The sequence below is a fragment of the Sminthopsis crassicaudata genome, chromosome 2 (assembly GCF_048593235.1).
Source record: "Sminthopsis crassicaudata isolate SCR6 chromosome 2, ASM4859323v1, whole genome shotgun sequence".
Lineage (NCBI taxonomy): Eukaryota > Metazoa > Chordata > Mammalia > Dasyuromorphia > Dasyuridae > Sminthopsis > Sminthopsis crassicaudata.
The window spans coordinates 595,039,891-595,063,412 of record NC_133618.1 but is presented as its reverse complement, the minus strand read 5'-3'; the positions used below and the strand labels follow the sequence as shown (position 1 = coordinate 595,063,412).

The window sequence follows — 23,522 nt, the reverse complement described above, 5'->3', positions numbered from 1 at the left end:
AAAGGGATGCCTATCAATTAGAGAAAGGATGAATAAATGGTATCACATGAATGTGATAGATGGAATATTATTTTTCTAGGAGAAATAAGAAAATAGATTATTTCAAAGAGACATGAAGATTGCATGAACAGATAGAGTGAAAAAATAAAACTAACAATTCATATGACAATAATATATTATGAACATGAACAATTTTGAAGAATTTTATGAACTGATGAAGAAAAATGAACAGAACCTTTAAAACAATTTATATAATGATCATAACATTTTAATAGTTTTGAGAGATGTTGGAATTAAGATCAATTAAAAGAATATCCATAATTCCAAAAAGCTGATAGTGAAACAGTCTATCCAACTTTTGAAAGAGAGTAGATGAATTTAAAGTGCAGAATGAGGCATATTTTTTGGAAAACAGCTAATGAAGGAATTTGTTTTACTTGACTATGCATGTCTATTATAAGGAATTTGTTTTTCTTCTTTTTCTTTCTCTCTTGCTGGTAATGGGGGGAGGGTATGGAAAATACAAATTTTTGCTAATTACAAAATTTTTAAAAAAGAAATGAGGGGCTTTAGGTGTGAAATGCTTCATTCATTTTCAGCTGAGATCACTGAGTATTGTTAGTTTTCATTAATTGTTATATTTTGTTATTGGAAAGTTCTCACCTAGTGGGGATAATCTGGAAATTTTTGCACTATAAAAAACAAAACATATAAAGAACTTTTTTTTTCTAAGATCAATTGCTCATATCTTTGAGAAAAATCCTATTTCTTAGTTCTTATTTTAATTATCACTATTACTTTGCCAGTTCTAAAACATTGACTCCCTGGACCCACACTTAGCACCACATACCAAGATAAGATCAAAATGGGTCCATGATTTAGGCATAAAGAACAGGATCACAAATAAATTAGAGGAACATAGGATAGTTTACCTCTCAGACTTGTGGAGGAGGAAGGGATTTGTGACCAAAGAAGAACTCGAGATCATTATTGATCACAAAATAGAAAATTTTGATTACATCAAGTTACAAAGTTTTTATACAAACAAAACTAATGCAAACAAATTAGAAATGAAGTGACAAACTGGGAAAGTATTTTTACAGTTAAAGGTCCTTATAAAGGCCTCATTTCCAAAATATATAGAGAACTCACTCTAATTTATAAGAAATCAAGCCATTCTCCAATTAATAAATGGTCAAAGGATATGAACAGACAATTTTCAGATGATGAAATTGAAACTATTTCCACTCATATGAGAGAGTGTTCCAAATCACTATTGATTAGAGAAATGCAAATTTAGACAACTCTGAGATACCACTACACACCTGTCAGATTGGCTAAGATGACAGGAAAAAATAATAATGAATATTGGAGGGGCTGTGGGAAAATTGGGACATTGATGCTTTGTTAATGGAGTTGTGAAAGAATCCAACCATGCTAGAGAGCAATCTGGAATTTTGCCCAAAAAGTTATCAAACTGTGCATACCCTTTGATCCAGCAGTGCTACTACTGGGCTTATATCCCAAAGAAATACTAAAGAAAGGAAAGGGACCTGTATGTGCCAAAATGTTTGTAGCAGCCCTTTTTGTAGTGGCTAGAAACTAGAAAATGAATGGATGTCCATCAATTGGAGAATGGTTGGGTAAAGTATGGTATATGAATATTATGGAATATTATTGTTCTGTAAGAAATGACCAGCAGGATGAATACAGAAAAGCTTGGAGAGACTTACATGAACTGATGCTGAGTGAAATGAGCAGAACCAGGAGATCATTATACACTTCAACAACAATAATATATGAGGATGTATTCTGGTGGAAGTAGATATCTTCAACAAAGAGAAGTTCCAATTGATCAATGATGGACAGAATCACCTATACCGAAAGAAGGAACACTGAGAAATGAGTGTAAACTGTTTGCATTTTTGTTTTTCTTCCCAGGTTATTTTTACCTTCTGAATCCAATTCTTCTGGTGCAACAAGAAATTCATTTCTGCACACATATATTGTATCTAGGATATACTATAAGATATTTAACATGTATGGGAATGCCTGCCATTTAGGGGAGGGGATGGAGGGAAGGAGAGGAAAATTTGGAACAGAAATGAGCACAAGGGATAATGTTGTAAAAAATTACCCATGCATATGTACTATGAAAAAAAAGTTATAATTATAAAATTAATTTAAAATAAAACATTGACTCCCAATTATTTTTCCCTTAAATAATATTTTACAAAGTCCATTATTTCAGATTCTTTAAAAATTCAACCTAACTAGGTGTATTTGACATCTGTCATTGGCTCTTCTCTATTGTTTTCTTTTTTACAGATTTCAAATAACTTATACAAAAATTGTCCCTGGTTTGACCCTACCAAGTTATAATAATCTCCATATTGTATTATCCTATTTTTAATTAGGCTTCCCATCCATTTTCCCAGATTGAAGCTGCAGCTCTGGAGTCTGCAATATCCAAAGATATTTCCCATGAAGCACTGTTAGAGATGCAGGAATACTGAATCATCTCTGCTTTATCCTTCTACCCTAAGAATATACTCTGCTGGGAAATGAAACATCCTCTTCACTAATGGCCATGTGTAAGCCTGCCCAAGATCAGATTGAGGTTGCTGTTTCATATAATCTTGTCTCTGGGGAGGGGGGGACGCTTATTCGCTTGGTTTAGGGAGGAGAAACTCAAGAGATGTTTTCTAAGCTCTTCTGGTTTGGCCTAGGGAGAAAGGGCTCAAAAGATATCCTAATACATATCCTGAATTTTGTAGTGAGCTAGAAATGAGAGACAAGAGGAAGAAATAACAATGATCATTTTCTTCCTTTTCTTTTTTTTTCTGATATACTTATAGCTCCCAAGGAGGAACCTGAAAGGAAACATAAGAGGAGGTCATAGCAATCAGGAAAGGAACCAAAAATAAAATAAAGGGATGGCTTATTTTGCTAATTCTGACAAAGACAACTTCTAGTTTGGAAATCTCCTCTACCAATTCATGTAAGTTTCTCTCTGATCTTTGGTCTTAAAGAATTACAAATTGACAAAACAACTTGTTCAGGATCACATAGCTAGTATATGTCAGAGGCAGAGATTGACATAAAGGGGAGAGAAAGATAGAGTGTCTGAACCTTTTGTAAGTATAATCTCTTTTAGCTCAGCCAATTAAAAGGCATTCCTTTACACACAGAAAGCCAATAAAACCCCCCAAAAGTTTCTATACTTGCATTTTTTTCATTTTAAATAGTGTTTTATTTTATCCAATTAAAGATAAATACAATTTTAAACATTAATTTCTTTTTTTTTTTTTTTCTTTTTTTTTTTTTTTTAATTTTTAATTTTATTTTATAATTATAACATTTTTTGATAGTACATATGCATGGGTAATTTTTTACAACATTATCCCTTACACTTACTTCTATTCAGATTTTTTCCCTTCCTCCCCCAACCCCCTCCCCCAGATGGCAAGCAGTCTTATATATGTTAAATATATTACAGTATAATTTAGATACAATATATGTGTGTAGAACCGAATTTTTTGTTGCACAGGAAGAATTGGATTCAGAAGGTAAAAATAACAGTTTACATTCCTTTCCCAGTGTTCCTTTTCTGGATGTAGCTGGTTCTGTCCATCATTAATCAATTGGAATTGGATTAGCTCTTCTCTATGTTGAAGAAATCCACTTCCATCAGCATACATCCTCATACAGTATCATTGTTGAAGTGTATATTGATCTTCTGGTTCTGCTCGTTTCACTCAGCATCAGTTGATGTAAGTCTCTCCAAGCCTCTCTGTATTTCTCCTGTTGGTCATTTCTTATAGAACAATAATATTCCATAACATTCATATACCATAGTTTACCCAACCATTCTCCAATTGATGGACATCCATTCATCTTCCAGCTTCTAGCCACTATGAAAAGGGCTGCCACAAACATTTTGGCACATACAGGACCCTTTCCCTTCTCTAGTAGTTCCTTGGGGTATAAGCCCAGTAGTAGTATGGCTGGGTCAAAGGGTATGCACATTTTGATAACTTTTTGGGCATAATTCCAGATTGCTCTCCAGAATGGTTGGATTCTTTCACAACTCCACCAACAATGCATCAGTGTCCCAGTTTTCCCACAGCCCCTCCAACATTCATCGTTATTTGTTCCTGTCATCTTAGCCAATCTGACAGGTGTGTAATGATACCTCAGAGTTGTCTTAATTTGCATTTCTCTGATCAATAGTGATTTGGAACACTCTTTCATATGAGTGGAAATAGTTTTAATTTCATCATCTGAAAATTGTCTGTTCATATCCTTTGACCATTTATCAATTGGAGAATGGCTTGATTTCTTATAAATTAAAGTCAATTCTCTGTATATTTTGGAGATGAGGCCTTTATCAGAACCTTTAACTGTAAAAATTTTTTCCCAATTTGTTACTTCCCTTCTAATCTTGTTTGCATTAGTTTTGTTTGTGCAGAAACTTTTTAATTTGGTGTAATCAAAATGTTCTATTTTGTGATCAATAATGGTTTCTAGTTCTCCCTTGGACACGAACTCCTTCCTCCTCCACAAGTCTGAGAGGTAAACCATCCCCTGTTCCTCCAATTTATTTATGATTTCGTTCTTTATGCCTAAATCTTGGACCCATTTTGATCTAATCTTAGTATGTGGTGTTAAATGTGGGTCCATGCCTAGTTTCTGCCATACTAATTTCCAGTTTTCCCAGCAGTTTTTGTCAAATAATGAATTCTTATCCCAAAATTTGGGATCTTTGGGTTTGTCAAAGATTAGATTGCTATTTTTATTCACTATCTTGTCCTGTGAACCTAACCTATGCCACTGATCAACTAGTCTATTTCTTAGCCAATACCAAATGGTTTTGGTGACTGTTGCTTTATAATATAGCTTTAAATCAGGTACACTTAGACCACCTTCCTCTGACTTTTTTTTCATTAGTTCCCTTGCAATTCTCGACCTTTTATTCTTCCATATGAATTTTGTTGTTATTTTTTCTAGGTCATTAAAATAGTTTCTTGGGAGTCTGATTGGTATAGCACTAAATAAATAGATTAGTTTGGGGAGTATTGTCATCTTTATTATATTCGCTCGGCCTATCCAAGAACATTGAATGTCTTTCCAATTATTTAAATCTGACTTTATTTTTGTGGCAAGTGTTTTATAATTTTGCTCATATAATTCCTGACTCTCCTTTGGTAGATATATTCCCAAATATTTGATACTATCGACTGTTATTTTGAATGGAATTTCTCTTTGTATCTCTTGCTGTTGGATTGTGTTATTAATGTATAAAAATGCTGAGGATTTATGTGGATTTATTTTGTATCCTGCGACTTTGCTAAAATTCTGAATTATTTCTAATAGCTTTTTAGCAGAGTCTTTGGGGTTCTCTAAGTATACCATCATGTCATCAACATTAATTTCTTATGTAAAATTTTGAGTTCCAAATTTTTTCTTTCCCTCTCTCTTCTCCCCTTCTTCCCAAGAAAGCAAGCAACTTGATCTAGATTATATATGTGCAATCATGTAAAAGACATTTCTATATTAGTCACGTTGTGAAAGAAGAAACAGAACAAAAGGAAAAAAACCTAACCAAAATAACACCATGAAAATAGTATGCTTTCATCTATATACACACTCCAGCAGTTCTTTTTCTGGTTGTAGATAGTATTTTCCATCATGAGTCTTTTGGAATTTTTTTGAATTATGGTATTGCTGAAAAGAGTTAAATTGTTCACAGTTGATCATGATAGAGTATTGCTATTAAAGTGTACAATATTCTTCTAGCTCTGCTTACTTCACTCTGTATCAGTTCATATATGTCTTTTTATATTTTTCTGAAATTATTCTGCTTTTCATTTCTTATAGTAAAATACTATTCAATCACAATCATATGCCACAATTTATTTAGCCATTATCCAATTGATGGCCATCCCCTCAATTTTCAATTCTTTGCCACAGCTGCATAAATATTTGTTTTGTTATAGGTCCTTTTTCCTTTTTTATGATCTCTTTGGAATACAAACCAAGTGGTGTTATTGCTATTGACTTTTGGACATAGTTTCTAATTGTTCTTCAAAATGATTGACTCAGGGAGGCAGAGAGGCAAGTTGACAAAGAAAAGAGAAGTTGTCTGAGGTCCTCCCAATTTCCCTCAGGAATACTAAATCAATTATCAAAGCAGACACTGGAATGATAGAACCAACAAAAAGATAGAATACAACAATTTTCCAGCTTAAATTACTTAAAAGGACTTTGGGAAAAGTCTGTTTCACTTGGGTAAAAAGGGGCACAACCCAGTGCAGACAGTTTCTGGGCAAGAGGGTCTTAGCAACAGCCCAAATCATAAATGCATGGTGCATGCTTTTGGCTTAGCAGGCTAGTAGCACCGCAAGCCAGCCATGAAGCTTCTAGCCCCCACTTAGAAGTCAAACTGTTACCCCCCAGAACTCTGACACAACAGATGTGTCTAGGACAGCACAATGGGCAAGCTACCAGTACTCGAGGCCCTTGTATGGAAAGTCAGCATGACTAGACCCTTGATCCCCACCACAAGAAGCTTGGACAGAGCCCCCTGTGTCCCAGGAACAGAGCTCAACTTTTAAAAATAAGCAAACCCCCCATCCCCCAAAAATGTCCTCACCATAGAAAGCTACTATGATGATAGGGAAAGTCAAAACAAAGTCAGAAAAGGGCAAAACGCCTTCATGTGAAGCCTTAAAGGAGAATATGAAATAGTTTCAAGCCCAAAAACTCCTCTTGGAAGAGCTTAAAAAGGATTTTAAAAATAGTAAGAGAAGTAGAAGCAAAATTTGGAAAAGAAGTAAAAGTAATGCAGGAGAATTATGAAAAAAAGAGTTAGCATGGAAAGGAAGCACAAAAATTTACTGAGGACAAAATTCCTTTAAAAATAGAACTGACCTCATGGGAAAAACATTCACTGAAATAAAAAATAGCCCTTTAAATATAGAATTGTCCAAATGGAAAAGAAGGTACAAAAGTTAACTGAAAAGAATAAACATCAGACTTGGACAAGTAGAAGATAATGACTATGAAACATCAAGAATCAGTCAAACAAAAACAAAAGAATGAAAAATAGAAGAAAATGTAAACTACTTCACTGGAAAAAAAACAACTGTTTTGGAAAATAAATCCAGTAGAGATTATTTAAGAATTATTGGACTACGATTCTTTTTGTGCAGCAAAAATAACTATATGGATATGTATACATATATTGTATTTAACATATACTTTAACATATTTAATATGTATTGGTCTACCTGCCATCTGGGGTAGGGGGTGGAGGGAAAGAGGGGAAAATTGGAACAAAAGGTTTTGCAAGGATCAATGCTGAAAAATTATCCATGCATATATCTTGTAAATAAAAAGCTGTAATAATTTTTTTTAAATACAATAGGAAAAAAAAGAATTATTGGACTACCTGAAAGCCATGATAAAACAAAGAGCCTTTATAGCATCTTTCAAGAAATTGGAAAGGAAAACTGCCCTAATACCCCATAACCAGAGGCTAAAATAGTAATTAAAATAATTCATAGACCATCTCCTAAAAGAAATCCCAAAATGAAAATTCTAAGGAATATTTTGACCAAATTCTAGAATTATCAGGTCAAGGAGAAAATACTGCAAGCAACTTGAAAAAAACAATTTAAATATCAAGGAGCCACAATCAGGATTACCCAGGACATAGCAGCTTCTACATTAAAGGATTGAAGGGCTTGGGATATGATATTTCAGGAGGCAAAGAAGGCTATATTACAACTAAGAATCAATTACCTAGCAAAATTGAGCATAATTTTTTTTCAGGGGAAAATATGGCTGTTAAATGAAATAGGGGACTTTCAAACTTTTCTAATGCAAAGATAAGAGCTGAGCAGAAAATTCAGTCTTCAAATATAAGACTCAAAAAGAAACATAAAAAAGTAAACAGGAAAGAAAAAAATATTCAATAAGATTATACTGTTTATACCCCTACATGGGAAGATACTTAAAAGTCTTTATAACTTATTTCTCTATTACAGTTGAAAATAGTATATATAGGCAGAGGGTATGAATATAAGTTGACTTTGATGTAAAAATATTAAAAAATTAAGGAGTGAAAAAAAGAATTGTACTGGGATAAAAAAGGGGGAAACAGAATAAGGTAAATTACAGCACACGAGGTGCAAAAGACTTATTATAATAGAGGAAAAGAAGAGCTGGGAATGAGCAGTATTTGAACTTTATTCTCACTGGATTTTGTTCAAAAACGGAATAATATGCACACTTGATTTGGTATGGAAATTTATCTTAATCTATAGGAAAATAGGAGAGCAAAAGGGAAAGGAAAGGGGAGGAACTAATGGAAGGCAGAACAGATTGAGGGAAGTGTTGCTCAGAAGCAAAGCCTGGTAAAAAAGAAACAGGGTAAAACTACATACTGCTCAAAGGTACCATTGACAATGAAGTAATATATATATATATATTTTGCACAGAAACTTACCATGTATTAGAACATAAAAACCTCACAATCAAATACAGAAAGGCAGAAATAATAAATGCTTCCTTTTCAGACCACAATGCAATAAGAATTATATTCAGTAAAGGGACATGGAAAGATAGATTAAAAACCAATTGAAAATTAAATAATCTAATTCCAAAAAATGAGTGGGTTAAACAATAAATAATAGAAACAATCCATAATTTCATCCAAGAGAATGACAATAATGAGACAACATACCAAAACCTATGGGATGGAGCCAAGGCAGTTAACAGAAAATAAAATTGAAAGTAAAAAAAAAAAAAAACCTATTGAACTAAAAATAAAACTAAGAGCTGGTTTTATGAAAATAATAAATAGATAAACCTTTCCTTAATTTGATTTAACAAAAAAAAAACCAGATTATCAGTATCAAAAATGAAAAGAGTAAATTCACCACCAATGAAGATGAAATTAAAGCAATAATTAAAAACAGTTTTGTCCAACTGTATGACAATAAATCTGACGATCTAAGTAAATGAATATTTGTAAAACTTTAAATATAAATCTCCAAGATTAACTAAAAAAAGGAAAGAAAATACTTATATAACTTCATTTAAGGAAAAAAAATTGGACAATGCATCAATGAATTCTCTAAAAAAATCTCCAGAACCAGATGGGTTTAGAAATGAATTCAACCAAATATTGAAAGAACAATTAATTCCCAAACTATAGAAAGTATTTGAGAAAATAAATAATGTGTTTTATCAAATTCCTTTTATAATAAATTACTTATATAATTCTTATACCTAAGCCAAAAAGAACAAAAACAAAGAAAGAAAATTATGGACCAATTTCCCTAATAAGATTGATGCAAAAATTTTGAATCTAGCAAGACAATTATAGCAATATATCATAAAGATCATACACTGTGACCAGGTAGAAGTTTTATCAGGAATTGTACCAGGAGTATGACTATCTCAATAGCTGCAGAAAAAAAATCTTTGACAAAATATACTGCCCATTTTTATTAAAAATACTCAAGAGTAAAGGAATAAATGGAGTTTTTATTAGAATGATGAGTAGTATCTATTTAAAATCATCAGCAAATATTATATGTACTGAGGATAAATTAGAAGCTTTCTCAATAAAATCAGGAATGAAACAGGAATGAATTATCACCAATGTTATTCAATATTGTAATATAAACATTAGCTTTAGCAATAAGAAAAGAAAAGGAATTGAAGGAATTAGAGTAGGCAATGAGGAAGTGAACTACCATTTTTTGTAAATGATATTATATACTTAGAGAATCTTAGAAAACTAACTAAAAAACTACTTGAAACAATCACTTTAGTAAAGTTGCAAGATATATTATCAGCAAGATATAAAATTATCATCTAAAATTTATAAATAATCAGCATTTTTATATATTACCAATAAGTCACAGCAGCAAAGGATAGAAAGAGAAATTCCATGTAAAATAACTGTAGACAATATGAAATATCTGTAAGTCCAACTGCCAAGACAAGCCCAGGATATGAACACACTTTCAAAATACTTTTAATAAAAATAAAGTTAGAGCTAAACATTCAGAAAAATATTAATTGCTCATGAGTAAGCTGAGCTAACAATAAAAATGACAATTTTATCTAAAACAATTTATTCAGTGTCATAACAATCAATCTACCAAATATTATTTTATAGAGCTAGGAAAAATAACAAAATTCATCTGAAAGAATAAAAGTTCAAGAACGTCAAAAGAATTAATGGGAAAAAAGCAAAACAATATGACCACTCTAATAGATTTAAAAGTGTATTATAAGGTGGCAAAAATTAAAACTATTTGATATTGGCTAAGAGTGGTGAATTGATGGGATAGATTAGGGGCACAAGACACAGTGGTCAATGACTATAGTGATTTATTGTTTGATAACCTGAAGAATCTAACTTCTGAGATAAGAATATACTATTTAACAAAAACTGCTGGGAAAACTGAAAAGCAATATGGTAAAAACCAAGTGTAGACTAATATCTCCCACCTTTTAGTAAGATAAGGTTAAAATGGGCACATGATTTAGACATAAAAGGTAATACCCTAAGCAAATTAGGAATAGTTTATCTCTCAGATCTATAGAGAAGGAAAGTATGACAGCAAGAGAGAGAGAGAGAGAGCATTATGAAATGCAAAATGATTTGATTACATTACATTAAATAGGTTTGCACAAATAAAACCAATACAACCAGGATTAGAAGGAAAGTAGAAAGCTGAGAAATAATTTTTACAGCCAGAATTTTTGATAAATGTCTTATTTCTCAGATATATAGTGAACTGATTTAAATTTATCAGAATCCAAGTCATTCCCTAATTAATAAATGGTCAAAGGATATGAACAGGCAGTTTTCAGATGAAGAAATTAAAAATATAGTCATATGCAAAAAAGCTCTGTTACTATTGATTAGAGAAATGTAAATTAAAACATCTATGAGATGTCATACTTATGAGATTGGCTAATATGACAGAAAGGGAAAATGGTAAATGTTGGAGAAGATATGATAAAATTGGAATATTAATTCAAAGATTGGTGATGTTGTGAATTGATCCCACCATTCTGATAATTTATAGAAAGCCGAAATCCCATCACACATCTAAAGCTAGTCACCACTTTATTCTTGCAGATCTAGTAACAAAGAGCTTCTGAAAGAAAAGCACATTCTCTGGAGAGAAATTTGGAGCTATGCCCCAAAAGCTATAAAATTGTACAAATCTTTTGATCAAACAACAATGCTAGTAAACCTGTGTCCTGAAGAAGTCATAAAAATGAAAAGGTCCCATATATACAAAAATACTTATAGCATCTCTTTTAGTTGTGGTTTAAAAAAATGGAAATTGATAGAATATCCATCAATTGAAAAATGGCTGAAAAAGTTGTGGTATATGAATGTAATGGAATACTTTTATTCTAAAAGACATGATGGGTAGGCAGATTTCAGAAAAACCTTAATTATATGAACTTATACTGAGTGAAGTGAACAGAATCAGGAGAGCATTGTGTACAGTAACAGCAAGATTATGTGATGATCAGCTATAATTGACTTAGCTCTTCTCAGTAATACAATAATCCAAGACAATTCCACAATTCTCTGGTATTCGTCTACATACATATAAAGTCTGAATGCAGACCAAATAGTACTATTTTTACTTTTGTTGATTTTTGTTTTTTTCTCTCTTATGGTTTTTTGCTTTTGTTGTGATTCTTCTTTCACAATATGGCTAATATGGAAATACGTTTAACATGATTGTACATGTATAATCTATAAAGTCCTCTTTACAAAAAGTCTGGATCATGCCCTCCAAGTCTCTACATGAGTTAAAATCAGTTGTTGTATGTTGTACATTCTCTAACAACTGGGACTTCATTGTCCAATCTCCCATTACAAAATGAGTGAATAATTTGATTCAGAATAATATGATTTGAGAACTTCCAGGAACTGAGGTAATAACAAAAATGAGAATATTTCCTTCTGGCCTTCCCATCCATCCTAGTAATGATATTCTGATAGCTTCCATTTTCTAGAGAGACTTGTCCTTGTTTGATTTATAGAGACTCACATCAATAAGTTAATCAACTGGAAAATATTTACAAATGAGCACTATTATGTCATGCAGGACTCCATTTTGATCACCCTCTCCTGTCAAGAAGTCAAATCTGGAAGCACTATAATAATACTAAGGACCTGAAGATTTCATGGAGAAGACTTTAATACCTATCCCTTTTTTTTCTTTCCCACTACTTTAGGGCCTCCAGAAATCTAGTAGAGACTTAGTTAGTATCTCTTTCAAAGACTTTCAAGCTTTTCTCCTTATATCCCCTCAACTTAGAATTTTTGCCCCCTGAAACCTTATTCATGACAAGGCACAGTTAGATGGTGAAAATTATGAGAAGCACAGACCAAAACTAAGATTCAATTTTCTCTCAGTCATATGAGTAATATATTCACACTGCCTCCTCCCAAACTCCCTTCCCTTAAATTCTAATTACCCCTACATCTCAATCACTCCCCAACCCTATTCATCCATGACCTAGTGCATTCAACTCTGCCTATTAAATCTCTCACACTATTATCAACAAATTACCATGCACTCTCTAATTTTTCCTTCCGGGTCATTTTGTACACTTTTCAAGGATTTTAGAATGACTCAGTCTTCAATCACACCTTCTCAGCTCATAATTATCCTTAACTCCAACAACCTTTTCTCTGCACTTGGAATCACACTCCATATACAAATGTGACCACACCTTAAATCTTACTGCTTTTTGAAAATGGGGACTAACTCCAAAATTCAGAATTATGACTTTTACTCTCCAACCTTTTTTCCCTCACACCCAAACCCACATTTTTTACCTTACTCTGATTTGGTGGTTTGTGACTTATTCTCCTACATTGTCATCCCAACTCTGGTTTCTCTCGCCTCTACACCCAGTCTCAATTATGGTCACCACTTTAATGTCATTGGGCATTATGTGAGAATGGCCTGCTCCCTTATCTTCTCCCACTCACAATTGATGAGTCTTAATTTCTAGGTAACCCCAATATCTGATTTCTCTGCCTCTCTTCTAGGATTTCTGAAAGTCATTAAAGAAATCCAGTGACTTTGCTCACTCCAAATTCATAATATAGCTCTTTCCTCATGGCTACACAATACATTTATTACTCACCAAATTCCACACCATCATGATTCCACACCTTTTCTTCTCTTTTCTTGCAATCAACCATACGACCATTCACACCTACCACCCAACTTTATTTATATATCCCTCTGTCCTCCATTTTGAGAAGAATTAATCTATCCATCATGAAATTCTACAATCTTCTTCTCTATATCTCAGACCATTTGAGCATTATCATCCTATCTCTTCTTCTTCCCATTCAGATCATAGTAGAAAAGAGATCTGAAGTCTCAATTTTTGTATCCTTAATCCTATTCTCTCCTGCCCTAACCTTATTATAATACATGCCATACACTTTCTCCAAAACTTCTTCTTTCCCTTCCTCACTACTGGCTCCTTCCTATCTACCTGAAAAAAATATTAGCCCTTTTAGCTCACCCTATTATTATCTATATCCAATATGTCTACTTTCTCATTAATCCCTTAATCCTCAGCCTCTTGTGATCTGGGTGCTGCTGGGTCACTTTACTGAAATAGGTCACTTGTGATCTGCTACTCATAAAACTCAACAGCCTTCCCCCCCCCAAATCCTCATCTTCCTTAACATTTCTGAACCTTCTCAGACTTTTAACCACCCCTCCAATTAGTAGATTTTCCTTCTTCTTTTGTTTCAGAGACTCTACACGGTCCTACTTCTTCTAAGCACTCCTCTTTTGTTTTGTTCATTAGCCTCCTATTTTCTCCCCAGCTGAAAGTTGCTGGAAATTAAAAAAAAAAAAACCCACAGGACTTGAATAGTCATTTCTTATTATCCTAAATTAATGATTGCTCCATAGTTTGTATCATCTTCCCCAGTTTCTGAGGCTTGAATATCCCAGAGGTTGAGAAACCCTAAAACTTGTCTATTCACTACCCAGCTAGTGGTCTTGAGAAAAATCATTTTGTCTCTGTGGGACTATTTGCTCTTCTATAATTGGGAGAGTCTAGTTTATTTCTAAGGTCACTTCCAATTTTAATGTTATATATTGTGATGAATTTATGAGTGGTACAGCTAAGAACCATGAGCATTTAAAAGAAGGGGAGCTTACTTTGGGATTTGAAATGGACAAGGAAACCTTCACTGAAGATTTGGGAATGCAACTGAGCCTGAAATGATTGATAAGATTTGGGTAGGCAGAGAGAAGGTGGAGAGGGTGTCCCAACGAGGAAAAACAGCATGAATAAAAGTGTGAAGGTAGGAAAATGTGAGGGAAACTGGAAGAGGAAATGAGTAGACCACTCTATCTAAATCCACACTGAAGTCCCTGTAAATGTAAATATATTGCTTCACAATTACTATTGTTATATAGAACATTATTGTAAACATTATTGCCCCAGCACTATAGCATGTAGAGCCTATCACTTGAATAACAGGTGCCGGAAGCACAGAATCTTAAGAATCTTTTATATAAGTGACATCACCATAAAGAAAATAGTCATTATCAGTTCATTTCATGAATGAATAATGCAAAAAATAGTGTTTGAGAAAAATACTGAAAATAAAAATACAAAACACTGGAAGCATTGTCACCTCTGAATGACAGTTCAGGTAGAATGACCTGACCTCTATTAATAAAATTGTTTGCTGAAGACTGTTTTTGCTTTTTACTTAAGATATTAGCTTCATATTTTTGTAGGCTTTACTTCTAAAAGGTTGAGTTATCTTTTATCTTGAAAAAAAATACTGTTTTACCTACAAGGACTGACTAGCCAATGAGAAAATGCATTGATATTATTTATAATTTGACATACTTCAGCAAGGAGCTCCAGAATGGGATGTCTCAAGCTTACCCTTGAACTTGAATTTTCATGTACAGTCAGAGTAAACTAATTCTTAGTAATCTCTTTAATAACTTGGTAGTGAGAAAGATAATTTTCCTTAAAACTTAAATGTTTTCACATCCAAGTACGACAGTTACAACTGTTTAAACAGTTAAATGGAAAATTGAAATTTGAGGCAAGAAAATATTATTTTTATTCATAAGTTTAATTTGCTCCATTTTGAAAACTACTAAGTATTGAGTCTTTGTTTAAGAATCAATTTGTCAATGCTTAGATACTGACACACATCACAAAGAAAGAATATTTAGCAGTAATAGACACTGATTAGCTAATTACATCAGAATCCTCTAGTGTCATAATGGGAAGGATTTCATTTTATTTCTCTTCAGAAACACTCAAGACTATAGTGGTTTTTTTTTTTTAAATTTTATTCATTCCTTCATTTGTTCATTCATTCAAAAACATTCAAAAAATCCTGTCAGAGGGGACTGACAATGAGCTTTGAAGTCAAGAAGATTTGGGTTCAAATAATGCCTCTGGATGTGATCGTCAACTCTGATGGATATGGATCTTTTAATAATAAGGTAATTCAGGTCAATTCCAATCAATGTGAGGGAAAGAGCCAGGTATGGGGGGGACTGAATTTTTTTTATTGTTGTTTGTTTGTTTTTTTTCTTTCTCATTTTTTTTCCTTTTTGATCTGTTTTTCTTGTGTAGTATGATAATCGTGGAAATATATATATAAGAATTGCACATGTTTAACATATATTGGATTAATTGCTATCCAAAGGAGGGAGTTAAGGGAGGGAGAAAAAATTTGGAACAAGGTTTTGCAAGGATGAATGTTGAAAACTATCTTTGCATATATTTTGAAAATAAAAAGCTATCATTAAAAAAAATAATGCCTCTGGCACATAATAACTGTGTGACTTTGGAGCATTCAATCTCTCAGTGCCTAGGGTAATTGTCTAAGATTATAATTTACAAGGAAGTTTCTGATCTGCTTTAGTGGAGAAAATTTCCATACTAGGAGTACTCCTCCTCTTCCTGTTCCCAGGATAAATTCACAGGTCTGGACCAAAGCAATGCAGGGGAGGGTGGAGAAGTACAAAAATAAAAATAAAATGTTACTTACCTAAAATATTTAGTAAATAATAAAATCCATTATTTATATAGAGCTTTAAGGTTTGTAAAGCACATTACATATATTATACTTAATTTTACAACAACCCTATGAAATAGATACTACTATTATTTTTATTTCACAGAGAAGAAAATTGTGGCCCAGAGGAGTTAAAACTTGCTAAAAGTCACACAGTCAGGAAGTATGAGAAGCAAGATTAAAACTCACCTCTCCCTGCCCTTAAGGCTCTCTGTGCCAGCTAGAGGTAGGAAAAAAGAGATAAGATGGATACATGGATCACTATAATAATCATTAAAAAGAATAGAATAAGAAAAGCATGGAGTGTTCTGATGGAGAATTAATTACAACTAGGTTATTAGATGTAGAAAGAGCCTTTTAACATGGGTCTTGAAGATTCTACCTATCTCTGACAAAGGAAAATTGAATGAACTCAGTCGATCAGCTAATTAATTTATTTTTAGCCAATCAGTTAACTAATAAGCATGTATTTAAGTGTTAAATGCAATCAAAAAGAAAAATAGTCTCTGAGATCCTCTGACAATACATAAAAAGGGAGATAAAAAGGTGTGTATGGGCAGGGAATAGTCAGCAACTCCAAAAAATGAAGGATGGCCTATTTGGAGATTTGGAACCCTTCCTTAAAATGGAGGTTCTGAGGAAGAATTAACCAATGGAAGAAGAATCCTGCAGGAGTAGAGTTAAGTGGCAAATGAGACTTGATGATGTATTGTGATATAGTCACATGAGATCATGGCATATGTCTGTAAAGAATCATGACATCATAGACCAAGAGCTCAAAAGTTCAAGATATTTTATAGAAGAAGAAATTTGAAACCTAAGGAAACTTCAAGTAACCCACCCAAACTTACCCATAAATGATGTCAGAGGTGGGATAATTAGTGTAGGACAGGAGCCATTGAAAGTCAATAGAATACTATGGAAGAAAACGTATAGGTTTGGGGCATTTTTTTTTAATAAAACCTATTTTCTTTTCATCTTATATCACGAATTCTACAGAATTATGAACTTTTAAAATCAGGAAGGACCTCAATGGATGTGTATTAGTCCAACAAAAAAAAATTTCCTCCATCACATACTTGAGTGATCATTTAGGATTTGCTAGAAGACTTCTAATGAAGGGGAACTCTGCTTCACTAAGCAACTCATTCATTTCTCTTTGGGACACTTCTAAGCTTAGATGTTTTCCCTTACCAAACCTAAATCAACCCCTTAGCAATTTTCATCTATTGCTGTTAATTTTGTCTTCTAAGGTCTAAAGACTAAGAAGAACTAATTTAATACTTCCTCTATATGTCAGCTTTTCAGGAACTTAAAAGGCATCCGTCATGACTCTTACCCTGAAACTTCCCTTCTCCTGGCTAAATACCCTTGGTTTTCCCTTCAATCTATGTCATGAATATGAGTCCTTTCAATTTTCCACTTATTCTCCCTCTAAACCACATCTTCCCTTTTATTGTACTTGTGAAGCTGACATTAATTCCTATTAACTTTCATCTTATTATAAATTCTCAAATTAACTGCAAAGGATCTATGAAGAAAGACATTATCTGCATTTCCAAAAAGAACTGGTAAAACTGGTAAAGTTTGTATAGAATGATTTTACATATATACACATATATATGTGTATGAATATAATTCTACATCTATATATGTATGTATATTTATATTCTTATAAATATATACATTATATATGTATAAACACACACAATATATATTTATGTATTTGTGTCTAATGGTACCCATTTTGGGGTGAAGGGTGAAGAAAAAAGGGGAAAAAAGAAAGCTACTTTTCTTTTTCATAATTTTATTATGTGTTTAAAAGAATAGCAACTTTTAAGTGGTAGGTTTGCATTTTCATGCACAATCCTCTTTAAATTTTTTTTACTATATTATGGAAATGCTTATTTTATTTTTAAAATTAAAAATAAAATATATTTTTAAAAAATCTTCCATTTAACATAACTTCGACTTAGCCACAACTTAGATTCATTTAATGTTCTAGCTTTGTGTTGGCTTTTTAGGTACTAACCTATTACCCAGCTTGTAAGTTCTTCTTCCTAGTCTTGTGTCATCTGGAAATATGATCAGTTTCCCACCCATGTCTTTATCCAAGCCAATGAATGTGTGTATATTTATGTAAGAACAAAGATACATACAAAGATCCTACTCCATTTTTGAAGTATTTCAAATTGTTAACTCTGGAATAATTTGTTTTTCTCTGGTGACTATCTAAAGATGATACCTGTAAAGTGTTTAGCCCAGTGCCTGGCACATATTATGTGCTTAATAAATGCTTGCTTTTTTCCTCTCTTCCGCAATTTTTTGATTCTAAGAAACACAGAGCATTAGTATGTCTCAAAGGAAGACACTTTGGTGTAATAAAACATGTACTGTTTTGAAATTTAGAAGACTAAGGTTCCATTTCTAGTCTGGTCCAATAGCTCAAAAAGATTGTTAACATTCAGTACTTCCTATGTTCAAAGAACTGTGCTAGGTGCCTAAGACATTACATTGTTGTTGTTCAGTCATATCCAACTCCGTGTGATGCTTTTTGGGGTTTTTTTTTGGCAAAGATACTAGACCAGTTTGCCATTTCCTTCCCCAGCTCATTTTATAGATGAAGAAATTAGGCTAACAGGGTTAAATGACTTACCTAGGGTTACAGGGTTAATAAGTATCTAAAGCCAGATTTAAACTCATGAGGATGACTTTCCGGATTCCTGATTCCAAGCCCAGTGTTCTATTCACTGTACCACGTAGCCATCTCTAAACAAGAGGGATGAAGATCTTGTATTCATTAATTTGTTCAGTCATTAATTATCTAGTCATGTCTGACTCTTCATGACCCAATTTGAGATTTTCTTGGCAAAAATACTGGAGTGGTTTGCCACTTCCTTTTACAGATGAGGAAACTGAGGCAAACAAGATTAAATGATTTGTCTAGGGTCACCTAACTGATAAGTAATCCCAAGAGAAAAGCAAAATGATCCTTACCTTTAACAAACTTGCATTATAATGGAGGCTTGCAATATACACAAAAATACATACAGAGAAGGTAAGATGGATGGAGATAGCAATAAAAGCTGAGGACTTTAGTGAAGGCTTCATAGAAGCTGCATCTAAACTAAAATGTAAAGGAAGCCAAGGATTCTGGAAGTAGAGAGGTGAGGAGAGAAGTCAGTCTTGACTCTGAGACAAGAAGTGGAATGTTAAGTTCAGGACAAAGCTTAGCCATAATGTTGAAACTTAGAAGGGAATTGGGAACAAGTCAGGAAAAATAAGTTGAAGCCAGATTGTGAAGAGCCTAAAATGCTTTCTTAAGCTAGCCATCTTCTATCTCCTGTGTCCATTTTTCTTACATTTAAAACCAGGCTGTTGGATTAATTGATCTTCAATGTCTCTTTTAGCTAAAAAAAATATGTATTTTTCACAGGGCTTTATATTTCCAGGGAGTTATTAATTTTGTGATAAAATTCAATTTAATTTGGCTTTGTTTTTTGACATACAGTATTAATATCATTAAGATGAAGTTATTGAAGGGAAAGAAGTTATTAGAAGTATTATTTTTATTATTGAAGAAGCAACAAGTAGTTGAGTCTAAATTCTTGGATTAAATTACCATTCATCAAGGCAACCACTGTGTTTATATATATATATATATATATATATATATATATATATATATATATATATATATATATGCAAAGAAGAAAACTGTGATTGTATATGATTTTTAGCAGTATTGATGGGAAGTGGTATTATTTTCCTCTGCTCAAACACCAAGTTAGAGAGACAGAGACAGAGAGAGAGAAATAGAGACAGAGATGTGTCTATACATACATATATATGCATAAAAAACTAAGTCCTATATATATATATATATTCAAGTGAAATGATCAGTATTAGCTAGCATATACACACATACAGGATTATATTATGATACTTTGTTATTAATTAAATGTTTAAATAATACAAGCATATATATACAGTAACACTATGCATGCTGTATTTTTGAGTTTTATAAGAAGCTTCACTTCACCATATGATTCTATGAAAAATATAGTTTCATGCTAGGCCATATAAAGTGACCATTGAAAGCTAATTTTAAGCAGGCTCTCCTCATCCCTCAGCCAACTGTCATGTTGAAATATTCTAAAGCATAGATCTTATAATGAAGGGATGGAAGGCTGAAGATAATATCTTGAAAACTGGAACCCCCTCAATCATTTTCAAGTCCAAAGTTCCTGAGATAAACATCTCATGATGAAACTTCAAAGAAGTAGACCCTTAAAAGTACAAAACCACAAACAATATCTTATCACATGCCTATTCTGCCTGTGAACAGCCATAGGGGCTCTCAGGGAGGCTAGAGACAAAGCTTGAAGGCTAGCTAGCTAAGGAAAGAGAATTGGAAGCAGCCATGCTTAGCACTAATTAAGACCTACTTGCTTTGAGAATGTATCTTCAATGCATTGCTGAATTTTTAAAAATGTAGTATAAAGGGAAGTGAATTTGGAGTCAGAGAACTACACCAAAACTCTATCACTTTCTACCTATGTGACTTTGGGTTTGTCACCTAAATTTCATTCTGAGCTTCAGTTTCCTTATCTGAAAAAAAGGAAGGGGTTGGACTAGTTAGCTTCCAATTCCAAATCTATCCTCTAACCCTAAAATAGATTAAGGAATAGTGTGGGCATTGCTTTATTTCTGGGGAGAAAAGGAGTAAAGGTCTTTCCCAAGAGACAGAATTCAGGGATTGGAAGAAACTGATCACCCTACTCATCTTGGCAATGTCTGAGCCTGGTATCTACTCCCACTGGGCACAGGAAAACAAGATATGCTGCAGTCATAGGTTGCGTGAAGGATATAATCTCCTCACACACACACACACACATACATACGCACATTTATACTACTTCATTCTCTGGACAGGGGAGAAGGAATAAGTTCACAATTTAATTTCTTCCATAATGAACAGTGTTAGAGAGGAGGAGGGAAATGTTTGTATGCAATACCTTTGAAATAAATATTCTTTTGTCAAAGTTAATCTGATGGAGTGGATAAATGGAAGTGGGTGATTGGACTCCTATAATTAGGGGAACACAATCAATGGGAGCATTAGCCAATAACTGAGAAAAAGACAACCCCTCCAAGTCCCCTCCTCAAAGCAATAATAGATCCTGAGGGAAGAGGTGGAAAAATAACAGATGTGATCCTCAGATAATATGGCCAGAGCTCACCCATGTTACATACATATCATGCTTAAAAGAATATTGTGATACCCCTCCTTCTTTTCCTTGTAGAGGTGAGGATATAGAATGTTGTAAACACTGTGAGACACCTTACTGCGTTGGTTGATTTGGTTTCACTGAGCTCATTGTTTCAAAAAAGCAACCTCTTGAAGGTGGGGTGGCCATGGGCATGGAAATAGCCAGAAATTACTTTTATAAATCCAAAAAGCATCATAAAACTTTATTAAAAATTATGAAGGCTCTTCTGCAAAACCAAAAAGTATTATAAAACTTTATTTAAAATTTATGAAGGCTATACTAGAGAAAATTCTAGATGTCAGAATTGAGAAGGAAAAAAAAAGGGGGGAATAGGAAAGAGCACATCTTTCTTAATCCATATCATTTGCAACCCCTTTATCAAACATAACTAGCCTGAAGAACAAACGATGACATTTATTTTAGACAATATTCATATCACTAGGAGAGAGAACTGGGTTCAAGTCTTCACTTTGCCTCTGTGCCTTCCCCTTGCTGTTTTCCTTTCTCGTATGTGGGAATCCAGTTAAATGAACTCTGAAGTCTCTTCTAGGTCAGAATATAATTCCTAGTCCCTTTACTCAAGGAGTCTAATATTCATTTGTGATAACATTTTACCCACCTACCTCACAGGAGGAAAAGATTTTGTAAAACACTATATAAATACTTCTTTTTATGGTTATTGATATTTTCCCCTCCAAACTGGGAAATATTCTGGACCAATCTAAAATATATACTGGACCTCTTATACTGGATCCATGAGAAATCATTCTAATATGACAGCATAGAGAGAAACCCTTAAAATAGGATAAAGAGGCTTTTCAGTGCCTTGATTTTAAAGCACTCAGATGTCTTGCTCTCTGTCTGTGTGTATGTGTACATATACCTCAGAAACATATTTACACCTATGATTTCTAAAGAAACTCTATTAGGAGTTCATCTTTTAAATGATTCCCTTTGGAGCCCTTTAGACAGTTATAAACAACTTAATTCAGTTCGATGGAAGGGGGGAAGTACGAACAGTCACATTGTGAGGATCCAGAGGGGGGTAATGGAGGACATGGAGTGGGGGGGGGACTTGCAGTCCACAGACTGACCACCAGCCTCCAAACAGCTTTGAGAAAAATGAGGTTATCTTTCATTAGCTATCTATCATGCGGCCTCCACTAGGCTGCAGGATATGAGGGCCATTTAATTAGGCCTTGCCCCACTCTCCAGTGTGAAAAGGCTCTCAAAAGCTTTGATTCCCCACAGCTTCTCAGCAGGAAGTTGTTGGCGATAATTGACATAGGATTTCCTTGTTAACCAGCAGCAGACATGCTGGATTAAAGCGACAGAGATCTAGGGAAGAAAGTGGAAAATGATAAGAAGCTCCCAAAGACTTCTGCTTATTTCGCACTTGAGGACGATGGGCAAATAGCAATAACAGACTGAAGTGGGAGCTCCCGTAGAGGAAGGGCCGCCACTTATCAGACCTATTTCAGCTTGGCTGATCAAAGATTGACTTCCCTTAAAATAACATAGGCCTGGGGTTTGTTAGTTTATTAAGCTGCAGGTTTTATGAATTATCACAGTTTTAAAGATGGATTGCAGTTTATGTGAAGGAGTAGAGGATTATCGGGTTTTCATCGAAACAATTATAAAATATCCCAGCTGAAAGCTTGCTTGCAAATGACATAATTTCCCCCTGCAAACTAAACAGGTCATTGTAAGACTGCGGGTAAGCATTTTCAACAAGTGCTGGGAATCCTAGGAAAATTAACTCTGGTTGGGGCTGAGAGGCTGATTATCCCACAAAATATCCCCTCCTTCCTTCCCCCACCTATTTTGAAGGTAGCCACCATCTTCTTTCCACTAGTGAATCCCCCTTTCCATCTGGCCCAGGTAATTGAGTTTTCATTTTTAACAGGGTTTAGGAATGCTTGTGTTCAGGAGAGGCAGGAGGAAGAGAGAGGTAGCCCACTGAAATGGTTTTTAAAATGCATTTGTGATGAACGATCCTGAAATAGTCCCACGTGTAAAGAGGACTGAAATAGAAAGTCTACCTTTGAGCAGAGACAATTATTGGATATCACTTAATAACTTAACCTTACAACAGCACATGTGGC

At 33.7% G+C, this 23,522-nt stretch overlaps 2 long non-coding RNA genes across 2 annotated transcripts in view; one reads left to right on the top strand and one right to left on the bottom strand.

Moving 5' to 3' along the window:
- The window catches only part of LOC141558466 (uncharacterized), a 170,401-nt gene that overhangs the window by 125,555 nt on the left and 21,324 nt on the right, over window positions 1–23,522 (bottom strand). The window lies entirely within an intron of this gene.
- On the top strand, window positions 2,424–14,787 carry LOC141558464 (uncharacterized). Its single transcript, XR_012487073.1, has 3 exons — window positions 2,424–2,620; window positions 2,859–3,001; window positions 12,159–14,787. It is a non-coding gene; the product is annotated as an uncharacterized LOC141558464 (long non-coding RNA).